Source organism: Amborella trichopoda, chromosome 8, assembly GCF_054954075.1.
Source record: "Amborella trichopoda isolate Santa Cruz 75 chromosome 8, AtrichopodaSantaCruz75HAP2 v2.0, whole genome shotgun sequence".
Lineage (NCBI taxonomy): Eukaryota > Viridiplantae > Streptophyta > Magnoliopsida > Amborellales > Amborellaceae > Amborella > Amborella trichopoda.
In genome coordinates, this window is record NC_142343.1 from 32,809,197 (window position 1) to 32,830,872 (window position 21,676).

At 33.4% G+C, this 21,676-nt stretch overlaps 3 long non-coding RNA genes across 3 annotated transcripts; 2 read left to right on the forward strand and 1 right to left on the reverse strand.

The window, feature by feature from the left end:
• Nucleotides 1-2,354: 2,354 nt before the first annotated feature.
• LOC18423564 (uncharacterized) lies at nucleotides 2,355-6,313 on the reverse strand. Its single transcript, XR_016060724.1, has 2 exons — nucleotides 6,187-6,313; nucleotides 2,355-2,989 (listed from the first exon to the last, which is right to left on the reverse strand). It is a non-coding gene; the product is annotated as an uncharacterized LOC18423564 (long non-coding RNA).
• On the forward strand, nucleotides 6,152-19,396 carry LOC148781024 (uncharacterized). Its single transcript, XR_016060725.1, has 2 exons — nucleotides 6,152-6,442; nucleotides 19,003-19,396. It is a non-coding gene; the product is annotated as an uncharacterized LOC148781024 (long non-coding RNA).
• LOC148781025 (uncharacterized) lies at nucleotides 13,051-18,036 on the forward strand. Its single transcript, XR_016060726.1, has 3 exons — nucleotides 13,051-13,153; nucleotides 17,253-17,333; nucleotides 17,433-18,036. It is a non-coding gene; the product is annotated as an uncharacterized LOC148781025 (long non-coding RNA).
• Nucleotides 19,397-21,676: the final 2,280 nt, after the last annotated feature.

Consider the following 21,676-nt stretch of genomic DNA (forward strand, 5'->3'; position numbering starts at 1 on the left):
CGGATAATTTTTTTTATATTTTTTATTAGATGTGCGTCAATAAGATGTACATACTCTCCAAATTTCAGGTCATTTTGATTTATAGAAAACATATGAAAGATAAAATACTACTTTACAATCGTGACCGCACGATGAAACTTGGACGGTGATGAGGGTAGGCGAAATCACTATTCATTTTCACCTATAGTATTAGGAAGAATTTTTCATTATATATATATATATATATATATTATTTATTATTTATTTATTATTATTTTTCCTTTATCTAGACGAGGCATTGACCCAACTCAGACAAAGACCAGATCCGATCTATTTACAACCTACCCAAAGTACCCATGATAATTTCTAGAAATGCCAAAAAGATTTAAATAACTTCTTTTTCTTTTCTTTTTTTTTAATGTTAAATTTTGATAGCTTCTATGGATTGGAAAATGGATAACTTCATGATTGCAAAATTTAACTTTTTTTTGGCACCCTTCTCAACTTCAATATTTACCTTTAACGGGTTCCCTTAATCTAGATTATGAGATCCAGTTAACTGAAAATATTGAACAATGGCTGTACCCATGGTTTCCAATCAACTTAGTTCTTCCATATCTAACTATTGTTCCTCATTATATACAACATATTTATAACTATAGTTTGCAAATGTCATGTTTTCCTTTATTTTCTTGTGTTCGCATGGTTTTTAAAATTATTTACATAATGATTTACTTAATTCTTAGCAATACTTTAGTAGCTAGGTATTTACATTCTGAACACAACTAAACTAATAATTATATATCTCTTTCACATCAAAAAATGAAAAACACAAATAGCTTAGTTGGCTAGTTGACATAATCGTCATATATCATCTTGGGGTTTCTATTTCTTAAAATATTGTAACATATTTTTTTTGTCAGGACTCAAAAGATTAATTTTGTAAGCATGTGTAGTTGATCTTCTTAAGTATGGTTCTTGATGGATTTCCTTGAATATTCTTTATTATTTTTTTGCACTACTCCGGACTATATAACGCATGATGAGCCAGAAATCAAACTAGATTATAAGAAAGTACGGGCTTAGCTTATTCATTTGTAAGATGGTGATTAATTGAAACGCATTTATGTTTTCATTATCAATGTTCCATTTGTCTCTTCCTAAGAAAGCAATTTTCCTTTTACTTTTGTTGCTCATTTTTTATGAATATAATTTTTGCAAAAGTCTCCAGAAAAATCAAAGATAAGTAGAATCAAACAACATATAATAGGAAAAGAGCATGGTTTTAATTTGTTAGCGCTTGATGATTTATAATGCTACGTCCTAAGCTCAATTCCTACCAAACGTAAGGGCCCTCTCCCCACTTACTCTCTCAAAAAGAAAGAAGAAGACATATCATAGGTAAGTTGTCTTATCCTGGTTCAATTGGAGTTATCAATGCATTGTCTCTTGTCAAGTAGGATATATATCTTGTTTTATGTCTCATAATTCTATTAAATCAGCAAATCATCTATTTTCAATGGAAAGGTTTCATTTTGCATTTGATGTCATGCCTTTTGCAAGCCCCTAGGAAGGGACACATTGGTCGTCATTGCCCCCTCTTTACATGAAATAGATGCCTTTCATGTACTCCATTCCTTTTATATTGATAGTATTAGAACCACCGGTTTCGTTGGTTTACTTGGGCTTATTTCTTCCTTTACCTCGAGTTATTAGTTTTTCTCTATTTCAAAACAATAGAACTTATGAGTTTGTGGTCAAAGGACTACAACTATATGTAGTCCCAAGACTTTAGTGTATGCTAGACCATTGTGAATGGTATGGTCCGGGAGGACCACACTCACTTTTCATAACTATTGCAACAGTTGCTTGCTCCATGTAGACTTCAACAAAACTGCTACCTTAGCAACCTTCAAATAAACGCACAGTAAATACACAGAAAAAATGAGAATTTTAAAAGTTTCGAATAGTTTTTTACAAGTGGCATCACTATGTTAAGCATTTACCATTTATGGCTGGAACGTAGGACAACATATGTGAAATAATTTTCACACATGTTAATATTGTTTTTCTCTACAAATACCATGCTTTCTTCCTGAAAAAGATAGAAGTCATGAAAGAAAATTGAGTGCAAATTTTTTAATTCATGAAAGAAAATTGAGTAGAATTTTTTTATTTTTTTTTAAGTAGATCAGTAGAGAATACATGCCCTACCTTTTTATAGAAATAATTAACAGTTTTTTTAATGCATATGTGGGAATGAAAACCCAGACCGGTAGCTGAAGCTCAAGTGGTGTTACTACCACGACCTCAACCTTATTCCCAAATTGAGTATATAAGGTGTGCAAAAACTCTCTCTCCAATAAGAGAATATATGAAGAAGTTCCGGACAAATTCCTTATTCATTGTCATGTCTTCTATTATGTTGCAAACCAACTAGGTTGCCAAATCTTTGGACCTATTTAACCAGTTTGCTGTTTAAAACGAAATATAAGAAAATTACAAATCTTCCATATAAATATTGGAAACAGTTTTATGGTGATCTTGTTTTGGGCTTCTTGGAGAGCACCTTCCTTGTGTGCCTGATGCCGAAAGGAGTCACTTGTGTGTCGCACATGTCATCCCCATGCCACACGTGCTCAGGGACAAATCTCCGAAAGTAGAAAGGCAGGGAAGAAAAGCCAGGCTTTCCTGCAACATGAACTTGAACACGACCTGGTCTCCAATTGTCTTTGCCTATGTGTTTGAGATATAGGTAGCATACTGTAGATTCAACACAAGGGCCTTCTACTTGGAACTCATCAATGCTACATGCTTGGAATGGCCTCCTTGGCACGTCATCAAGAACTGTGGTTCCAATTTTGTCCACTCTTCTTACATGCTTCGAGTTTAGATGTCGCACCGTGACATCGTGAGAATCGACGTCTCCAAATCTTAGGCTGACGTGGTCTGAGGTTTCTGCTCCTTTGGTGCATGTGGTTTCAATCTTGACCGTGTAGCTACAGTTTTGCTGCAACAGTGAGAGGTGGGGTTGATGTTTATGTTAGATAAGTCTCATCTTTAGGAATCCAATGGCCAATGTGGCTTTACCCCAAATGAAAAACATCAAATTTATTACATCTTTTGAAGTGCTTAAACATGCAAAACAACATTTCACATTTATAGAGATGGTTAATGGCATGTAGGTTGAAGAGAACATTTGAAGAATATAATTAGACCTCACGATATAGGTAATCTATTTGATAAAAGACACATAAATCGCATTCGAAAAACTGAAGTTCTTGTAAAGTAAGGTATCTTTGCATTTTTTATAGAAGAAGCACATCGTTTTATGTAGCAAAGCATGAATAGGTAACAAATTAAACCACACTCAAATCCTCAAGACTTTTAATCTTTTTCTCTTTTTTTTTTTAAAAAAGTTATCAGAAATATACGTTAATTTTTTACAAATTAGAAGAAAAAAAAACGCTCAGCTTCATAAACTTTGTCCACACTCTTTTTTCTCAATTTTGGCCTTTAAAATACTTTGAGCTATCACGGAATTTAATATACCATATAAAATGGGGAGTCATTCTGGTACTTAATGTTAGGGCTTCACACACACACACACACACACACACATATATATATATATATATATATATATATATATATATATATATATATATATATATATATATATATATATATATATATATATATATATATATATATATATATATATATATATATATATATATATATACACACGGGTGCCCTCTTAAATCAGTAGGCTTTTGTGCCCACTAACTCACGGGTGCCCTCTTAAATCAGTAGGCTTTTGTGCCCGCTGACTCATAGAACACTTTTGCATTTATAGAAGGGTGTGATTTGTATAAGGCTGCAACTTTGAAAAAATCAAATTAAGGTGCACTCTTGAACTTTGTCATGAGATCCAATTTTGGGGTAAAAAATAGGATGGTATGAAAATCTATTTTTATTTTTAATTATAAAATTTTAAACTACTAAAATATAACTGTTTGAAAAATTATAAAAATGGACTGGCCAGATAATGTGTTGCAAAATGTAGACTTTAAATCTCTTTTTTTTTTGTTCTTCCATATCTATGTCAAGATGATCAATTAGATGTTTTTCCAACATCAAAACATCCTTTTTCAAACAATTTTTTAGAGGCACCTTAATTCTGTATTTTGAAGTGCCAACCTTATATAAATTTTTTTGTTTTAAATATTTGCAAAGCAATCTCATACTCGGGGACACGAGTCATATGCATGGGGTTAACCCCAAAAAGAGAGAAAAAAAAAGTTATTTAAAAATTCTAAGATTCTTTTAGTCCAATGGGTGACCAGAATGCTCTAGTGTTTATAAAATTGAACCGGAACAGTTAACCAGACATGGGTCTGGAAGCAGTTTAACTGGCCTAACCGGTAAACCGGCGGATTCAACCCTTTTAATCGGGCAAGTACCGAGCGGTCAAAAAAATATTAAAAAAATAAAAAAATACAAAAAAAAATCTACTAAATATGAAAAACATATAAAGGCTAAAACAAAACACATTCAAATGAAGTTGAAAATTAATGAAAAAATGGATTTTAACCCATTTTATATTTTCCAATAGCTATTTTTAATTTTTTTAAAAAAAGATGGGAAGATATAAAAGTGAGTATTAATGATCAAAACAATTTTAATATTTACCATAATGTAAAGAATATTTAAAAATGTATGACAAATCAAATTGCTTATTTTTTAGAATTTATATAAATTTTTTAATTTTTTTTTTAAAATATCGGTTGATCACCCTATCCACCCAAAACTGGAAGCCGGCTCCGATCTAACCGGGCGGTTAATAGTTAGATCGAGCGATTTTGCGTACAATGGAATGCTCATTAGATAATCGCCATCAGCGGATTGCACGGTGATGGTAGTGGAGTAAAGCGTACACTAAAAATTAGTGACATATTTGGTGGGATCACCCTCTAACTATAACCATACAAACCACTGATGTGACGGTGATGGAACCCCTGGCCATTCTATTCCTAAGTCATGTGCTCATGTTAAGACTTTCCCCTATTTTGATTCAAATTCAAGCTCGTAATGAGGATTAAGTCTTTGAGAAAATTACGTCCATACAGTAACACTTATGCAATATCACGATATGGTCCAATGTTTTAACCCCTTGTCTGATGTTTGTTAGATGTGACTTTTTCATTTGAGCTTTTTATTTATTTATTTATTGATCCGAAAGGTCATTCAATGGGTTGGAAGTATATTATGGGTTGGTCCGATGTGTGGAACATTGGATTGCCATTAACGTTATTTTGGCATTGTCTGAAATTGCTAATATCTTCAGCCTTTGAAATTATTTTGAGTTATTCAATATTTGTGACATCAGATTGCACGAGGTTTGAATTCTATACCATTGCACCGCTTATATAGTGAGTGATCCAATGTTTGGAACATCATATTGCTAGTCTGCTTAAACTTTCATAGGCCACACGAACATCAAATTGCTCACAACAGCGTTGTTTAATATTTGAAAATGACCAGTAATATATCTCCTAGCTAACGGATAGCTCTATACATCAAACAAACGAAAAAGTAAAAATAAAAATGGAAGAGTAGAACAACTATATAAAATAGGAAAATTATAAAACATATATCTTAAATTTTGCCTAATTAGAAAAAAAATCAACTTTCATAAACCTCATCGTATTTTTTTTTTTTTTGCAATTTTGACATTTTTTTATTAAAATAGCCTTTACAATTGTTATATTACCGTAATCACTAATGACCAGGCTAAGACTTATGGTACTTTAAGTACCGCAATGACCAGGCTAAACATTACGCTACTTTAAAAAGCGTAATGCTTAGATGTGGTAAATGAGAGAGAAAGAGACATGAGCATTACGGTCTTTAAAGTATCATAATACTTAGCTTTATTTAAAGTACTGTAATGCGGTAATCATTATTGCACTAATACAACTATTGGGAAGGTCAATTTGGTAAAAAATTAATGAAAAAAAAGGTGTCAAAGATGTTTATGGAAGTTAATGATTTTTTTCTAATTAGAAGAAAATTAAAGAATATTTATGATAATTTCCCGATAAAATATGGGAAAAATAGGACCATAATTTTTTTTTTTGGTAAATGCAAAAATAGGACCATGGATACTGGAAAAGAAGATTTTAGGGTAAAAAATTTTCAAACCTTGCCATCATTTGTAAACCCCGCCACTCCTGCTACCATTGAAGCAGCAAAGAGAAGCCAAAACCGCGCCATTCTTTCCATGCCCATCTCTCTCTCTCTCTCTCTCTCTCTCTCTCTCTCTCTCTCTCTCTCTGGCTTCTCTGCATTTATGATCGCTCAAGCTACCCTTTTCTTCCCTCCGTTTCCTTCATAGCAGCGACGACGCATATTCCTCCAAGTTTTCAAATTTGCGGGTGCCAATCTCACTTTCACTTTTGTAAGCACGAACTCCTGTTAAAATATTCGTTCTTCGTTTTTTTTTTTTATAGTTCCTGCAATATTTCTTTGCTTTATGTCACTCATGGATTAGGGAAAGCATTTACCATTATGCTTTTTTTTTAAACAGTTTCTTCAGATTCCATTACTTTATTTTAGTTGGTGCACTTTCATTGCTTTTAGATCAAGCATGGTTTAGGGCGAAGTAATCTGGTTTATTTGTTTTCTTTTATGGCCTGTTCAAGTTTAGCTTTGTGGATTGGGGGAAAGCATTTAGCTTTATGTTGATTGATGAAAACGGGATACTCATTGGAAAGCATTTAGCTTTATCTTGATTGATCAAAACGGGGTACTCATTGGAAAGCATTTAGCTTTATGTTGATTGATGAAAACGGGATACTCATGGTTCTATTCGTGTGTTACGGGGTTACTCCATGATCGTACATTCTGCTTTTGTGAGGTTGATTTTTAGGGCTTAACTTTGATTTTTAGGGCTAATGGGTTTGTCTCACTTCACCTTGTTTTGTGCTCCTTTTTTTTTTTTTCTATTGGGTCTTTGTTAAAAGCAATGCTAAAAAAATCAATTTGACCAAGGTTCTCGAGATCTGGCTGAGGCTAATTACCCGGACGAATCCGAGTAACTCGCCCAAGTCCATCTTCAAAGGAAAATGAAGAAAAATAATGGATATATATAGTATAAGTGCTTTTTTTATCAACAAAGTAAGAAATGGTGTGGTGCTTAGTGTGCTTTACATAAAATGACCTATTTAAGCTCGATTGGGTGGGTAGCTTTTTTTTTTTTTTTTTTTTTTTTTTTAACAAATGTTGGACTTTAAGCAGTTTTTTTTTTTTTTTTTGAACAAATATTGAACTCTTAACGAAATTGAACTCTGGGCAGCTTTTCTTTGTGAACAAATGTTGAACTCTAACAAAATGACGAACCCCTGATTGGGGTAAAGTATGTAAAATTTATTCTTTGGAGCTTACCGGGAAAACATTCTAACATATTTGCTATAAATTTGGCTCTGGCAAAATGATGTGTTAAAAAAAAAAAACGTGATGGGCAGGATTCGAACGCCTGATTGGGTAAAGTCTCTAAAATTTATTCCTTGGAGCCAATTTTCACAAAATCGAACCAGAACGGTTAACCGGTCATGAGGCTGGGAGCAGTTTGAACTGGAACTGAACTAACCGGAGCGGTTAACCAGATTAACCGGTCAAGTAAATTTTCTTTTTTAAAAAAAGGTTCAAAATCCCCCCAAAAAAATAGACAAAAAGTATACACCATCATATTACATACATTTATCTTATAAAAAATTTGAAACAACTTTTTATCTAATTTAATAGTTGAATATTATGAAAATATGCATGACAATTTATAATTTCACATAAATTCAATGGGTGAAGTTACAAAGTCCGACTAACAATGGATGATGCAACAATATATGCTTCTATATTGTTTTAATGTTGATGTTGAAAAATGTTGTTTTAATGTTGAAAACCCGTTTAATACGGTTTAGAAATGGGTTTGAGAGCGTATTTTTTTGTAGCATTATGTTCCCAATTTTTCGAAGGGTTGTGAGTCAAGGTAGTAAGAGAGAGCACCTCATTTACTTATAACTTGTTTATCAAATGTAGGGTGTGGGTCAAGGTGTTAAGTGCTGCTTCAAATGGCCAAATGGCATATTTTAAAAGTGGCCAAGTCGATTTTCAAATGGCCAAATCGATTTTGAAATGGTCAAACCTCATTTACTCAGTAACCTTCTGAGTTGGGTTTTAACATGACAAAAAAAAAATTATATAAGATGACAACTTTAAAATGTAAAATTAAGATGCCTATTTTTTAAAAAAAACAGGTTAGGTTTTTATCTATTTCAGCACGTGGAAACATGAGAGATGAGTAAATCACTTTTTAGTTTCTACCTCTTTTCTTCATAGTAAACTGATTTAAGGAGTATGAAGTTGCAACAAATGATAGATAGCTTGTAACAACTAAAAAAACAAATTAGAAGAAAATGCCACAACTAAACAACAAGTTGAGAACACAGACATCAGTAACATACACCAACAATAACCTTAAAAAGAAATAATTTTTTTCTCATATTCATCACAAAAAAATATTTTTATAAAAAAATATATATAACATTAAAAACAATCCAACAAGCTCACCAAAAATATAAAACATTAAAAAGAAACAAATATTTTTTTCTCATATTCATAACAAAAAAACATATTTTTGTAAAAAAATATATGACATTAAAAACAATCCAACAAGCTCACCAAAAAATATATAAAATTTTTTAAAAAAGAATATATATTTTTTTTCTCATATTCATCACAAATTACATATGTTTATATTAAAAAACTTAATTTTATTAAAAACACATTTTTTTTAAGAACCCTAAAATCGAGCCAAAGAGCACACATTTTTTGAACAAATTGACATGGGGATATGATAGATACTTCAATTAAGATTCAAATGCCTCAAATTTCATGAAAATTTATTCACTATTGAGATATTTATTAAAAAAAATTGCGGATATTTCACTTCACGAAAATTTCAAGAAAAAGTGCAGTAAAAAAAATCAATATAAAAACATTTAATCAATAGTAAATCAAAATTACTAGTTTATTTGATGGATAAGGCCTTTATGATCAAACTTCAGTGATCAATTCGATAAAAATCGATCAACTGATCGATTAGAAATCAATTTGTTTGGATAAAAAACAGTTATTCGAGTAGCAATACTTGGGGCCCAAAAAAACCTCAAATCTTCATTGTTTTGGAAAAATTGTAATATGTAAACGTTGAATCCTTCAACAATCAATCAAAGCCCTCCATTTTTATGAAAATATATGAGGTATTAAAGCTACATTTGATAGAATGGCGGAAATTTATAAGTTTCAAAAATCCCCATTTCAATCCTCCAAGAACTCTTTGTTTTTCGACTTTTGATTCAATAATCGATGATCTATAGAAATTTTACGGTGTATAACATCAATATTAGATTGAAAAAACAAAAAACAACTACAAAATGGAAGAAAAAAAAAGCTGCAAAATCTTGTTCTATGAAAAGTAACGGGCCTGTGTCAAATAATGGCCATTATTTGATGCGTTAAAACGGCGTTATAACGGACGAAAACAATGGTAAACCGGATCGGTTAGGAAAACCAGCCAGTTTTGAATAAAAAAAGCCGGTCCGACATTGAACCGATCGGTTTTGGTCCCGAATTTTTTTGGAGTGCCGTCTTACCTTGTGTACATTAAAATTGGCCCTAACCGGAATCACCACCCCACCAATAGCGATCTAACTGGCCGGTTTTGTGAACACTGCTCGGAGCTAACCAGAAAAACATTCTAATATATCTGCTATAAATTTGATGTAATTTTGTATTTAAAGTTTAAAAATATTGTGTACAACTAGCTTGCCCAAAAAGTCGCCTCGCATATGGGCCGAGACCGAGTTGCCTCGACCAAGTTTCAAAGATTGATTTGGATGGATGGCCCCTATCAATAGGCCTATTGGGAATATCTTGGCTTTTCTTGGGAATTTGATTTGCTGTGACAAAAATGTACAAGTGGACGAGGTTCTCAAAATCTTTTACCATGTTGAGATTGAAAAGTATTTGTAATGCTTAAACTGGTATTTATTTTTAAGGGCCCTATATGATGATCTAGTCACATAACCCCATAGCCATGAGGTTGTCACCATCCCATCAATGGGTTGGTTGGCCATGTAAAGGAGTGGAATGTTAAACTCTACTTTGTCTACATCAGCACCCAATCAATGGATTGAACCATTGTTCAAGGACTCAGATTCGGCTAAGTAATTCGGCCTTGGCTTATGGCAGAGTCGAGTTCCAGGGGGCAACGCGCCGTTGTTAGAAGTTATTAAAAACTCGTTAATTTTGTTAAAAAATCTTATATATTATTTTAGAAATACAATTTATGATGATTTGGGAATTTTTATTATGGGATTGTATACAATGAGACCATTTACCTTTTATACAGGGTGGTCACAATTGTGTACAACCATTCTGATAGCTTGGGTGTGTCACAAAGTTCAAGAAAATTTTCTTTGAAGTTTGAGCTTGGTCAATAGACTAAATGCAACCATCTAACTTCACATCCAATGGTCAAAATTATTTGTGATCACCTTGTACCAAAGATAAATGGTTTCATTGTATATTTTTCCTTTTATCATTGCATGCTCCAAAGTTTTATGTCTTTTTTTATTTTTTTAAAATATTTCAAGGTATAAATCAAAATTTTCAATAATCCATCTGCGAGATACTTTCTTGGAATTTTTTAACTTTTAATGATTTCTATTACTTATTTTACTTTTTGATTATTTTTAATTATCTTTAACAATCTGGTTACATTTATTTATTTTTTGGCTTTTTTTCACTTGTAAAAGAATAGGCCAAGTCACCCACCTTGGGCCATGGACGAGTCTAAGGCCTGAGGCGAGTTTGAAAACATTGGATTGAATGGTTGCTAGGATGGATCATCTTATATTTTCTCCTATTTGCTAACCTTGAAAACATCTAGATTAAAAATTAGTCAGAAGATTTAAAATTTTTATTGTATACTGAAACTTGATAAAGACTTTCAATTTGTATATGTTATTGTATTTTAATGATATTAATTTTTTCACATGATTTTCCTCCTGATTTTAGAAACAGGTTTATAAATGTAACTGTATGAACTATTAAGTGAAGGAGCTTACAATGCTTAAGGCCTTGGCATGGTTTTTAAGGGGTAGAGGTTATGCTTGTTATGAAGGAAATTTTATTAAAATTAAAAATAATTAGAAGACATAATCCTCATAACATTATACTCTGTTTACTCACAGTTTCTATAATTCCAGTTGTACTTTCTCTATCTCCCATTGCTATAATAGCTGTCATGGGTTTTCCACTGGTCAATATTTTTCTGTTCTATGATATGTTTACACTGGTCCTAATGGCAATGTTCTATCAGTCCCATGTTTGTATGCTTGAACATGACAACCTGTTCTAGGGTACATATCAGGAGAAATTCTCTCCCTTTAAAATATTTTAGATGCTTGAACTGGGCCTAAGCCCAGGCTTAGACAAGTATCCCTATATAATTACTCTATTAAGAAGTAGATTGTGTTCACCGGTGGTGAAATTTTCAAATGGCCCACAAGCTGTTGACCTTTATTGGCATCCAATCAGATATCATAATCAAAAGTATAGCAGGCTTAGCCATGTTGACTTCCTCATGTTAGTGTTGTTGGTTGCTTGCGCAGTTCAGTATTGTGTATAACTGAATTTGCAATATTGAAATAAAGTTTACAATGAAAAGAATGAATATGTTTGTATGCTATCATGGGAACACATTGTACATTTGCTCCCTCTATGTCTTGGGGCGTGTTTGAGAACAGGAAGTTAAGTCACTGATAAACCGCAAATCAGTGAGTTCAATTTTTTTTTTGCTGCTAGTTTGGCTGATAAACCCCAAATCAATGAGTTATTTGATTTTTTGCTGCTATTTTTGCTCATAAACCCGAAATCCGTGAGTTAACTCACTGATAAACCCCAAATCAGTGAGTTACTATTTTTTTTGGCTGTTATTTTGGCTCATAAACACCAAATCAGTGAGTTTTTTTCTTTTTGTTACTATTTTTGCTGTTAATCCCGAAATAGAGAAGTTAACTCATTGATAAACCCCAAATCAGTGAGTTCAATTTTTTTTTCGTTGTTAGTTTGAGTTATTTGTTTTTTTGCTGTTTTTTTGCTCATAAACCCGAAATCAGTAAGTTAACTCTCTGATAAACCCCAAATCAATGAGTTAATATTTTTTTTTTACTTCTATCTTTGATTATTCATGAATGTCGTTCAATTTTGCTCTGTTTTCTAATTTTCTACTGGTTATTTCTATGATATTGCCACTATCATATTACCACTATGTTTGGGTTATGATTGTGCATTTAAGCACCTCAAATGTTTGTCTATGGATTGCTCGTATATAAACCAGTTGTTTACTTCTGAACTATTGTAAGTTGAAACACTTCTTGTTGTGGTGAGCATGCACAATATGCTTTGTGTTCTATGATTAATTTTGTTGAGTTCTCAAGCCTCCATTGATGCTTACTATTGTTACCATTTATCAATACATTTCTAGGTTCAAAGTCTTGCCCAAATGATACTTTGGTCATTTTGAGCCTGAATTTGTTTTGGATTTAAGTTTTGAATGATGCATATGATTTTATGAAGCTAATGTAAGTGCTACTGCACGCAAGCTGCTTTCTTTTGTTAGTTGGAGTAAGGGGGGGCAATGTATTGGTTTCTTGTTAGATTTTTTGTGTTGAATTGATGAAGGGCAATGTATTGGTTTCTCCGTAGGTCTCTCTCTCTTTCTCTCTCTATCTCTGTCTCATCCCAACCCATTAGTCTTGCTGATTTTTTGGCCTCTCTCATTTTTTGCTCTCTCTGATTTTTTCTCTAGGTTCCAAACATAGCGAAAATGGATCCAGAGTTTTCTTTGAATATTATTTTGTGGTAAATTGTTGTTTGTAGGGAAAAAATAATTTGGCTGTCTATTTTTTTTTTTGGAATACAGCTCTCTGTAGAAACCTTGCCCCTCATCCCTCCCTTCGAGCATTCCTCCCTCTACTCCACGTAAATTTCACAGTTCTCTTTATTTTCCAATCCTTCTTTTCATCTGGTTTCTTCTACTACACAGGTGACAATCATAACCATTTGGTTTCCCCTTTTTTCTTTTTTGTAAATAAAATGATACAAGAGTTTCTCAATGCATCTGGTGTGGGAGTTTTTTTCCTGAGTAGATAACTATGGGAATATTAGTTTTTTTTATTTTTTATTTTTGGGTTTGTTTAGTTTTACTTAACTCCACTTATGACTGTTGTAGCTACTATGCTCTTTTTGCTATCTTTCTTTTTTTAATAAATAATGCTTATGGGTTCATGAAATCTGATATAGTTTTTCAATGATATACAACTATGATGTGGGTTTGTTTATATCTTTTTATGCAAACAAGAAATGCATGAACTATATTACCAACATTTTCATTTTCTTATTAATTTGGTTATTTTGTATTTGGGTTTTTTGAGTAGCTTCTCTGTGATATAGTGTCAATTTTGCTTCCTTTTTTTTCAAGCCTTTTGGAAATAAACATCTTCACCTAACACAATTAAAAGATTGAATGGCACTGATACTTGGGTTTCTTCTCTTATGCGAATATCTTCTTCCTTTACATAATGGGTTATGTATAAATCAAGGTTGCTCTATTTCTTGGAAGAACATAGATTAATGGGCTCCTTTCTTTCTTAGTTTTCTTTCAACTTGTGAAATTTAGTGGCTATTGCTTACTAGTTTGCGTGTTTTCATTCCTGAATTTGTTCTTCACTCAATGGTTTCATTTGTTCCCATTATTTATTAAAATTGCTTCTTTTTTTTGGAAATTGTTTTACATTTGGTGTCCCCTTTTTCTTTTTTGTGAATAAAATGCGAAACTGTAAAACTTCTTAACACTTCAACACGGAGTTCCTCAGTTTGGCTGATGAATCTGTGAGTCATTGAATAATGATGAATTGTAAAATTCAGTGAGCAAACAGCCTTTCCATAAAATGAAGGAAAAAGCGTGAAGGAAAAAGCGTTCATTGTTGTTTGGATCCTATAAAACAAGTTCTCAATTAACCCATTATAATAAGTCAACAACATGGGTAAATAAACCACTTGGGAAACACTTTTTAGGAAGGAATCCACGAAACATGGAATCCAATATTCAGAGAGATATAACTGAGAAAGTGGAATTTAAGCATTATCAAGCTTTTTTGCTATCACTTGGCTAAAACTAGGTTATTTTGGGATTCCATTTTATTTTTTTAAACTGAATTTAATTGAAATTTATGCATTTTACTGTTGGTATGTGCTCCAATTGACTGCCCTCTTGTTGAGATCTTTATTCCTACATTAAGCAAAGCTTTCCTTATTAGCGTTGCAGTACAAGGTATTGGTTATTGTGATTTAGCTTGTTTCAAGTTCCATTTTGTTGGTTTTCATGTGAGCATCTATGAATATGAAAACACTTTTCATATTTATTTAGCTACTTTCTTGTTCCACTTTATGCTTTAAGATGCAGATCTTTCCATATTTCACAACTTTGTTGAAAACTTGATTGCTCTTAGTTACTCAAAATTCTTGGTTCAAAGCTCTTAGTTGCTCAAAAATCTCTCACCTAGTTATCTTTTGGATAAAACCCTTAGGTCCTCACAATTCATGATTCTCTCCCACAATTCTCTTTTGAGATGGATGAGTGGTGATATAAGGAATGATAGAAATCGGTGATTGTATAAAGTATATTGGAGCATAGCCTATAGTGATGTATGCAATTGATGTGTGGTGTTGCATGATTATATAGAATATAATAAATCTGCTGGTTTCCTAGAATAGGATGGACCTACACACATCATCAAGTACAACGAATGATATTATGGGAGGCAAGAGAAACTTGCAATGGACACAGTAAAAAAAGGACTACTTTATTGAACTTATGGAGAAGGAGACCAAGACTACGAGGATGGCAGGAGAGTTAGAAAAGGTGCATGGGAACAGATGGTAGAGGCGATGAGAACCAAATATGGGCCAATAAACACCGAAACCAGGCTAAAGAGCAAGCATAAGTTCTTTAGAATCATGTACAGTGATATAAAAAAACTTATGACTGCATCTGGTTTCGGATGGGATGATACAAAGAGGATTGTAACTGTCGAGGTTGCCGTTTGAAATGATTTCTTAGCATTATGTAATTTTACTCATTTGCATAGACTTTTCAAATGTTAACTATGTTTAAATATGAATATCGCTAAAAATAATTTACAGTCTTCTGTATGCAGGAGAATGAGTGGGCAAATAAATATCATAACAAGACCTTGCCTAACTATTCACAATTAACTAAGATCTTTGAGGGTCGCACGGCAGATGGGACTTACAAATCGATTGGGGGTAGCATTAGAATTGAGCTAAAAAGGCCCAACACTGCATTCTCTCATGACCTTCCCTTAGAAGTTTAGGATGAATCTAGCTCATCATCATCTGATGACCCAATATCATCTGGATCAAAAAGACGACGGTCCCATACTCTGACATGAAGATATCGTCGATCAAAGCAACCCACCCTTGCCGAGTCCACGACTATAGCCATGGCAGAGATGACCAAGAGCATTAAGATGCTAGCATGTGACACTGCAGGTGGTAGCAGTACTCCTATCGTGGATGGTCCATCCAAGGCCAGAAGAGTTGCATTTAAGATTGTTGAGGCCATCTTGGAAGTGGGTGAAGTTGATGATGCTGTCCTTTTAACAGCAACAACGATCTTCCAAGATTCTATAAAGACGGAGATGTTATTAAACTTGGCGGATCGAAGGATGCAAAGGGCGTATTTGAATCCGGAGATAAAATGCCTCCAATAGATATTTGATTCACTATGTTTCATTTTAACGTCAAAAAGTACTTTATGGTTTGCATGTTGTAAATATGTATGTGGATGGCTTATTTCATTCTTTGTGGATGGCTTCTTTCATTTTAATTGTAAATGATTGCTTTATGGTTTACTTTATGGATGTGGATGGATTCTTTCATATAATGGCTTGATTAAATATTGCTTTATGGTTTGCATGTTATAAATATGTATGCGGATGGCTTCTTTCATTTTAACTGTAAAGGATTGCTTTATGGTTTACTTTATGGCTGTGGATGGCTTCTTTCATATAATGGTTTAATTAAATATTGATTTATGGTTTGCATGTTATAAATATGTATGTGGATGGCTTCTTTCATTTCTATGTGGATGGCTTTTTTCATTTTAATTGTAAAGGATTGCCTTATGGTTTACTTTATGGCTATGGATGGCGTCTTTCATATAATGGTTTGATTAAGATTGTTTTATGGTTTGCATGTTTTAAATATATATGTGGATGGCTTCTTTCATTTTAATTGTAAAGGATTGCTTTATGGTTTACTTTATGGATGTGGATCTCTTCTTTCATTTCAATGTCAAAGATTGTTTTATGGTTTGCTTTATGGATGTGGATGACTTCTTTCATTTGTAATTATGGATCCACGACGGCGTCAGTTGGTGGTAATATTAGGTGCGGCATATACTGCATGTTGCATTGCATATTAATATATCACTAACCACATGAGGAGGAAGCATGTTCATACTTCAATTTTTACTGAGGCCAATTATGTCCAATACTTGCTATTAGGGCACTCTCGTAGGTGTTTCGACAAGCTTCGAATGGAAAAAAGTGTGTTTATCAGTCTATGTAATATGTTAAAGGAGAGGACAAACATTACATATGCAAGATATTTGACAGTTGATGCACAAGTAGCAATATTTTTAAGCACTGTCCGTGGAATAGGGTGGTCCAAGAACGGTTCCAACATTCAGGGCTAAGCATAAGTTACTTCTTCCATAGAGTTTTAAAAACAATCTTAGAATTGGAACCGTTGTTCCTGCAACCACCACGCAATGAAATACCTGCCCACATTGTTGGTGATACAATACGCTTTTACCCATATTTTAAGGTATGTGAGTGTTAAGTAATCCACATTGTCGTTCTCACATCCAGTGAGTACTAATATATAATGGTATGATTTTTTATTCTTAATAGGATTGTGTCAGAGTTATTGATGGGACTCATGTCCCTGCTTAAGTTTGTAGTCGACTGCATAATCGTTTTCGAAACAAAAAAGGTTTTCTAAGCCAGAGTGTTATGGCTGCGGTTGGTTTCGACATGCGTTCCATTACATACTTGCAGGTTGGGAAGGATCCGCATCAGATTCTAAAGTCCTATATGATGCAATTGGTAATGAACGCAATAGGCTTACAGTGCCTGAGGGTAACTCGATTACATTATTTATCGTTGCTTCAGTTTGTATAATATTTGGCAGCGTAATATTTGGCTGTATAATATACTCATTACACAAATATGGAACAGGAAAATACTATCTTGTAGATGGTGGCTATCCTACTATGTGTGGTTTCATAGGACCATATCGAAGAGTCTGTTACCATCTAAACAAATTTACTTCAAGCCTACGAGATCGTCAGAATCACATGGAGTTATTCAACAAGCGGCATTCAACGCTTAGAAATGTGGTGGAGAGGACATTTGGGCTTTGAAAGGCCAGATTTCCTGTACTCGGGAATCAAATGCAGTATCCTTTACGAATATAGGTTGATGTAGTTGTTGCATGTGCAATATTGCACAACTATATCATGATGACACGAGGAGCCGATAACATAAGAGAGATGTGGTTTCGAAGGAGGGTTGAGAGTCAACTGGTAATTGAAGGAGATGATGGTTTCTCGCAATTGACTCAAGAGCAAGCTGATCATGATGATGGTGTCAGTCTACAAGATGCCATGGCGACGCAGTTGTGGGAGGCCTACATAAGTCTCTAGAAGTTATTTGGCTCATTTATTATGTTGAAATAGTTCCTTACCATTTCCAGTTATATATGAAACTAAAACAACAATTACCTTCTATGAAAAGTATGTGTCTGTTCTATTTGTTAAGAATATGAATTCAATGTATAATACATAACTGTAGCCATTTAAAATGTTGTTTTGTGCCATATTGTCATGATCATCATAGTCAATGACATAATTATACAATGTAATTATATGAAATAGGAAACTTGTTCACTGTAGCTACTGGTGCCAAATCTTTTACTTTCTTAAAAGAAAGGAAAATGGAGCATAGACTGTGATGTACCTCTCTCTCTTGAAGGGCCCTGTTTTCCTTTTTTTTTGGCCTTCTGCTTTTGGGTTATTTTGTTTTTGTTTTTTAGGGTCTTTTACTTCACAATTCTGAGTAAAGCCTGCTGCATTTCTTTACCTTTATCTCTTTATCTCTCTCTTCAGTTTCAGCCTTATTTTGGGCCTATAGATAATAGAGAGGGAGTGAAACTGTTAATGCATTGGTGTGGGTATTCAGCTGCATAAATGTTCCTCTTGTCCCGTAATTGCATATTTCCTTTCAATTTTTAAATGTTGATTGTTGCTGCACTTTGCCTTTTTTCAGTCTTCTGAGTACCTGGCTGTTTGCCTCCTTGATCATAGGGTTATGCTTTCATTTTTTTTTTCTGTTTTATTTTATGCAATAGGTAATATTTTTTAAATTTTTTTACATGAAGAAATTAATTTGGCCTTTTTCTTTCCTTTTTTATGGATGGGTTCTTATTGCATGTTCTTCGTTATTGAGATGATTATTTGAAATGTAACTCATTTCACTTTGATTGACTTGGATTCTCTTATGCATTTTGTTGCTCTCTGTTCTAGGAATGTTGTTCCTCTTGAAAAATAAATTGAGCATGTTAAATTGTAGACACTATGTAGTTTTCTTTTTCGTGATCATTGATCACCATAGATGACATTCATCTTTTATCGACTTCTCAGAAATGTTGGTATTTTTTTACAAAGCATGGTTCTAAATTCGGTGACCTTGTCTCTCTCTCTCACACATTTCTTGGGTTTATCTTTTTTCCTGTCCATGGAATACATAGGCATCCGGCTAGCAATTACAAGGAATTTCAATTACATATTTCTAGGAGTGACTTCACCGGGCCCAAGATTGATAACCAATGTTCAGAGTGGAAAAGGAGTAGCTTAGATTTTGCTCATATGCGGTTAACGACATATAGGGTGCTGCAAGTTGGAACAGATGCACTTGAAAACTCACAAAAAGACAGGTTTTTATAAGAAATGCAATGTATGAAATGCCATGGAATGTTACTTCCATTATTGGCTACTCTGTATCACATTGGATGATGTTGGTGCATCAATAACTTGTCTCTCTTGTACAGTCGCATTGGATGATGTTGGTGCTTCAATAGCTTGTTTCTCTTGTACAGACAGCATATGACATTTAAATAGCACAATACATCTTTTTCTTGCAAATGTTTTGAGGGACAAATAACAATGTTGTTTTATTGTTGAATGAGATATGTTTTTGAGGTTGGGATATGGATGCATCAGTGGTGAATGTATGTCTAAGTAGTGTTCACGCTATTACAGGTTATTGTTGAATGAGCTAGTTTCTTATTGCTTGCATAATTGTGCTGAAGCTATTATATCATAGTCCAATAGTATACATGAAACCAAATCTATAATTTCCATGACCGTCGATAGATTTGAGTGTGCATGTGTGCATGTGTGTGAGAAATAGCGAGAGAGCGAGAGAGAGTTCTTATTCGATTTAAGAAGAAAGTTATCGCTAACCTACTTGTGAGATTTAAACACCTATTTAACTTCATAATTGTAAAAAGACTCAACAAATTGTATACCCACAATACTCAAGAAAATATATTGATTTCTATTTTCAAACAATCGATTAGGAAACTAATGATTTGATATACAATATTGAATTGAGGTTGTGCTTGACATTGTCTGCTTCAATTTTGTACAAATATATCTCTCTAGGACTCTTCTTACACTCATCAATAAAACTCTCTCTCTCTCTCTCTCTCTCTCTCTCTCTCTCAATCCAATGTACTTTACTTTCAATTGATTATTATCCCAAAAATAAAATTTAAAAAATTAATAAAAAAAAATAACTAATATCTAGGTCACAATTTTAACATTTTACATATTGCCTATTACTTCTAAAGCTAATCTAATATGTAAGCCCAGAACTACTATAATTTCTCAGGAGGTTATCAAACACAGAAACCAAGATGTTCTTTAACTTCCCAAGATGTTATCAAACACAGAAACCAGAAACTTTTTTAACTTATCAAGAGGTTATCAAACATAGAAACAAGTAACTTCTTTAACTTCCTAGGAAGTTATCAAACACATAAATCAAGAACTACTTACAATAACTTTTATCTCCTTGTTTCTTTAATTTTCTAGGGGGTTATCAAACACAGAAACCAAGAACTTCTTACAATAACTTTTATCTTCCCAACAAGGAGGAACTTCCAATTTATATGAACTTGCTTACAATTATCAAACAAGCCCTTATTCTTAAGACCCCAAAATTTGGGCATGTCACTTACTCAACCTTGACTTAGCACAAAAAGAAAGCACGCTAGTTTTGTGTGAGAAACATCACACCCTAGGATTGAGAACAAACACTCCAATTGAACCGACAAATCTATTTGTGCAATTGTGATTGTTATGTGGGAGTAGAAGCTACTATTTTGAAGCAACGGCTTCCAAATTCCCTAAAAATAATGTCAATTGACATTGTTTTAGGGAGGCCAATGCTTCCGCGGCAGCTTCCAAACTTTGTTGAACTCTTCCAAACTAAGCGTTAATGAACTCAAAATCCTTTTGTGTTTTTTTTGTGTGTGTGTCGCGGGGGGGGGGGGGGGGGGGGGGGGGGGGGGGGATTCTCCATAGGAGGCCTTTTTCCCGAAGCAGTAAGTGTACAATTTGCTCTTGTGGGAGAATTGCAGATGTCCTCATCAAAGGGTGCATTAAAAAGGAAGAAACCATTAGTGAGTATTGGTGATTGATGGAACAGAAGAGTTGTATAATACCTTTTTATTTAGACTTTGGAGGCTCTATTAAGTTAGGCAGCATAATATCCACAATGAGAATTGTTGGATTTGTTGTAAATATGAGCAGGGGAAATTGACAGCATGTTGGATGCATAGTTACGATTCTTCTTACTTTGGTAGAACAAGGTTCTCGGTTTTCTTTATAATTGTGACCTATGGACTCTTGTTATCTTGAGTAAACTTAGGAAAGAGCTCAATACCAACAAAAGTGACTCATTCAAATCTAATAATATGGTTATGCCTTCATCTAATAATTTATGAAAACAGTGGACTTTCTGTTTTCATAATAATAATTTGTAAAATCAGTGATATCGTACTATATTATTAAGCCAAAGTTAAAAGTGGTCACATGTCATAAGAATAAAAAAAGATCCCTTGGCTGAAGAGGACGCAGTCCATGTCAAAAGGGTTTAGGGTACTTGGGTTATTGAAACCCCCTTTCTAAAAAAACTTTAAGCTGAACTGAATCTTAGTTAATAAGAAGTATCCTAAAAATTATCCCCTTGAAAATCACGAGCCCACTCTCAACCTTATCTCACCTTATTTTGTCATCCATTTAATTTTTCTACAGTAAAGAAATCCCAAAATTTTAAGATGGTAATAACTGCAAACATAAGCTATTCTTTCCACGTAAGATAGAGATATGAAATAGAGATGTGACACACATTAATTT